At 47.3% G+C, this 4,775-nt stretch overlaps 1 long non-coding RNA gene across 1 annotated transcript; it reads left to right on the top strand.

The window, feature by feature from the left end:
* The first annotated feature begins 1,047 nt into the window (after positions 1-1,047).
* On the top strand, positions 1,048-2,527 carry LOC147017566 (uncharacterized). The gene is made up of 2 exons (XR_015049547.1): positions 1,048-1,648; positions 1,710-2,527. It is a non-coding gene; the product is annotated as an uncharacterized LOC147017566 (long non-coding RNA).
* The last annotated feature ends 2,248 nt before the right edge of the window (positions 2,528-4,775 follow it).

Consider the following 4,775-nt stretch of genomic DNA (forward strand, 5'->3'; position numbering starts at 1 on the left):
TCCCTTCTCCTCTCATACTCTCTAGGGGGCGCCGTTGGTCTCTCTTGCTGTTGTGGTGGCCGCGAGCCCCAGCCTCGTTGTTTAGGCGGTGCCGGGCAGTCCCGAAACCAGTGCCCGGATTGACCGCAGTTAAAGCATTCTCCCTCTTGTTGCGGCTCCCTCTCTCGGTTCCAAGGCCTCCGCTGGTCCCGTTCGGCTTCATACCGGGGTTCCCAATCTGGATTTTCCCAGCGAGGCCTGCTTTCCCTCTCTTCGTATTTACGGCTTTTCAATTCAAGATTTCTTGCAACTAGAGCTTGGGTATCTTTCTTTCCCCTCCGTTCCTCTTCTCTCAGAGTCTGCCAAGCCTGTCTTGCCCTTTCAAACACGGCATCTACGTCAGCCGTTTTCCACCCTGGCATGTCCGCTTTCACCTCTCGCCTTACTTCGTCACACAGTCCATCTACGAACATAGTGTTCAGGAAATGGAGGGGCGTCTGTGCGATGTTAATAAATCCTGAGTGCAGTTCGATCTGCTCATACAGTCGTGCCTTGTACTCCCCAGGTGATTCCTTGGGATTCTGTGTGACATCCTGTATTGCCTGCCAATCCATTACCCTTGGGGCCATTTCCGTCGCAAGTTCTTCCATCAGGGTTTGTACTCTTCCTCTGTACAGTGCCTGTGCTTCCCGGTCGGTTTCCCTCCGGGTAATGTCGGTTTAAGGTGGTATCTGTTTCTCCTTCCATTTTTACACTCCAGGCTGCCGCACGCCGGCTCCAAACCGCACTGGGCAAGACTGCAGTGCAGATAAACCCTATGTCTGTCCTGGTTGCCCCCTGCATTTTTATCTGGTCGTGTAATATCTGAATGGCCCTTCTCGGGTTTTCTTTATACATTCTTCCATGCTAGCTTTTACTCCCCTAATGTCTTGTGGGGTCCATGATCTCCAAACCCAATCTCCCCCTGCTGCTTGTATCATGGGGAACTGGTGAATGTCGGTCCCTCCTTTTACTCTGTCCCCTTCTAAGACAGGGTAAATTCCTTTTGTTGTTCCAAGTCGGGTTGTCGTCTTTCGGTTCACGTCGTCGTTGATTTCTGCTATCTGTGCTAACGCCTGCTTCAACTTCTCCTGTCTCTCCTCACTCTGTATCTTGACCTCCGTCAGCTGCGCTAACACTTGGTCTAGTTCCCTCTGTTTGTCCTCTCCCTGTGTCTTAACTTCCGTTAGCTGGTCTAGCGCCTGTTTTAGTCTCCCTTGTCGTTCCTCGTCTTGTATTTTTCGTTGGTTCACAGTCCCTTCTAGTCCGAGTCGCCTATGCTCTGTCTCGACTTGCGACTCCATTAGCCACGCGGCCAATGCTTTCCAGTGTGGTCCACTTTGTTTCGGGCCGCCTGCTTTGCCCTCTATCAGCGCATTACTCACTGTGTTTAATATCTTTGGATCTAAGGATCCAGTCAGCGGAAAGGGATCTTTTCTTCCCGCGGTCCACTTCACCCAGTCCTGTATTCCCTTTACGTTATCGATTCCATATTTGTCACTGATAACTTTCAATGTTGTTCCTTTTGGTATCTTCTCGTTCTTTGAAGATTTATTCCCCATTCTTTTGTTCTTATCTTATCAACCGCCTAATAGCTATAAATCGTTTCTCCTTTTACACCGGGACTGAGGTCCCTTTCAATCAGCCGCCTAATAGCTGTAAATCGTTTCTCCTTTTACACCGGGACTGAGGTCCCTTTCAATCAGCCGCCTAATAGCTGTAAATCGTTTCTCCTTTTACACCGGGACTGAGGTCCCTTTCGACCCGCCGCCTAATAGCCTCAAACCCAATGAAGGCCTCTAACCTTCCCTCTCTTGGTACAGGATTCCAACCTGTTTCCTCCTTATTTCACACGGATACCTTTATCCTCGACCCTTACCGGCTCTACAAACACTGCCTGACAGCCCTTCCCCTTTGTGCTCTTCAGACAAACCGCATTCGAATCACCTCATATGTGTTTACCGTTACAGTTCTTGATTCGAGCAGATCCTGGAGCTGCGTCCGGCAGGGCGCAACCCACCAAGTGTACAGCGCTCGCCTAACTGGGGCTCCCTATTTTAGGTGCCCTACGTGCGATCGCCACGTACCTTTTAGCTGATCCCTTGCGATCGCTGTACACCAAGTGGAGTCCCACCGTCCACACCGCCAGCATCAGTCGAATCCCATCCTCGTCGCCAATTGTTATGACTCTCCACTCGGCCGAGTAAGATGACAGAGTCAGATGAGGATCCTCGAATTACACGTTTTATTTCCGAAGACCACACGCATGCGGAATGTGACTCAGTGACCCTTCAGTCAGGCTCCCCTGAATCACATTAAGAATATGCTTCAAAACAATCACATATATAATCACACAAAGCAAAACTGGGTGTGGACTAAAAGTGTAAAGGAAAAACTGGGTGTGGACTAAAAGTGTATGCTAAGGGATAAGGAAACAAAGAAGTAAAAGAAATAAATGTGGCAGTGGGCTTCTTTCCCCCCTCCCTCGGGCCCTAGGGGAAGTTGAATCGGTCAATTCTCAGATATGCAACCACAGTTTCCAAGCCACCTACACAACTCTCAGATATGCAAGCCTTGCAAACTAATAACTTTCCTACACTCCTTCACTAGCACCTGCTGATAACAAAGGCAAAGCTTTGGTGATCACTGAGAATAGGAATGTGTGGGCAGCATACACTGAAGGAACACTTCCACAGTTCTCTCCAAGGTCGCACTAAGGGCACACCACCACAGGGCAACAGGAAGGGTGATAAGGGCTTAGTTTCCAAGAAACAGGAACAGCTGGGCTCTGTCCAAAAACAGTGGGGTGCATGGAACATTGGTAGCCTGAAACATTTAAAGCAACATTTTAAAGCAAGGTTTGAATAATGCACAGTTACAAGCAAGGTTAGAATCCTGACAGCTGATTAACACACAGCTAATGGTCCAAAATATGACCACCCAACATATCATCATAACAATTATCTTGTTTATCCCAGTTTCTTTCCTTTGCCCAGTACCCACACCATTCACTCAGATTAAATGGTATAGCCAAAAGCGGTATTCCAGTAACTGCTGAATGAGGTATCTTAGTACAAACCCAGCAATTGGTTTTATTAAAAGCTTTCGCGTGTTTACGAGAAAGAGTCAGATAAGTGTTTATTCCATGTGGTGAACCCACTTTGCTCGTTAAGCTTCTTCGGTCTCTGAATGCCCTAGGCTTAGTTTGGTGGGTAGTCTGATAGGCCCATCTCCAAAGAACATGCAAATAACGTTGATCACAGACAGTACTTATCGGTTTAACAGACCAAGTACACATTGTACAACTTGCATTTAGTAGTACAAATAATCCTGCAATGGAAAGAATCATTAAAGTTATCAGGAAGCAATGTTCTCCTCGGGTTCTTTTCTGCCGTGTGCCAGTTTGCAGTGTGTGGCATGGATCCATGTTGCTCTTCCTTTACACTTCACAGCTGTATGGGTAGTTAGCAGTATTTGAAACGGCCCACACCAACGTGCCTGAAGAGAGTTCTTCCGTTTGTAAATTTTCACGTAAACAAAGTCTCCGGGTTTGAAGTTGTGATGATCAGATGTGGCTGGTTCTGGCAGAGCTTGTTTCACCTGTGCATAAAAAGTTCTTACAGCATGATTCAGAGAAATACAGAACGTAAGCAACGTGTCGTCCATTTGCTGCACGTTCATGTCTTTTATAGTCAAAGGAGGTGAGTTTGGTAATCTCATTGGTCTTCCCATCAGAATCTCATGCGGAGATAAGCCAGTGTTTCGATTTGCGGTAGATCTCATAGTCATGAGAGCAATTGGCAGAGCATCTGGCCATTTTAATCCAGTTTGTTCACAAATCTTGGCCAGTTTATTCTTCAGGAATCCATTTTGCCTCTCTACTGCCCCCACAGATTGCGGACGATGCGGGCAGTCGAAATGTTGTTTGATTTGCAATACGCGACCCAATTCTTTCACCACTTCGGCTGTGAAATGAGTACCTTGGTCACTGGAGATCCTACAAGGTATTCCAAACCTACAGATGAAATCCTTCATCAACAGTTTAACCACAGTAATGGCATCTGCTTTCCGACAAGGGTAAGCCTCAACCCATTTGGTGAACAAATCGACGATGACTAACGCAAATTCAAAACCGCAGCATTTTGGTAACTGAACAAAATCCATCTGGATATGAACAAAAGGTCCGAATGGAATTGGATGACCTCCTGGGGCCATCTCCACCCCCCTTGCTGGGTTATATTTATAGCAAATATGACATGTCTTACAATACTGTTCTGCAATTGGACTAAACCCCGGGGCAAACCACTGTCTCCCAATTGAAGCACTCATGCCCCCTTTGCTAGTATGCCCGGCCCCATGTGCCAATCGGGCGAGCCAAGGTAATAGAGCTCTTGGTGCCACCACACGACCATCAGATGATCTCCATAATTTGGATTCATTTTCGAATTCACATCCAGCCAGTATCCACAAATCTCGTTCTTTAGCACTAACAGCTGTCTGCAAAGTGTTTATATCGTCAATGGTCGGCGTTGCCTCTTGTCTCAACACACATTGTGATATTAAAAGAGCTCTGGTGTGGGCAGCAGATTTTGCAGCTGCATCTGCCCTGGCATTTCCCCGTGAGACGTCATCAGATCTCCCAGTGTGGGCGTCACATTTTACCGCTGCAATTTGGTGAGGCAGAAGTATTGCTTCCAGCAGATTCGCAATCCATGTTCCATTCCTCACCTGCGCACCTGATGATGTTATAAAACCCC

This window comes from Eptatretus burgeri, chromosome 11 (assembly GCF_056783735.1).
Source record: "Eptatretus burgeri isolate ZD-2024b chromosome 11, Ebu_testis_v1, whole genome shotgun sequence".
NCBI classification, from domain to species: Eukaryota; Metazoa; Chordata; class Myxini; order Myxiniformes; family Myxinidae; genus Eptatretus; species Eptatretus burgeri.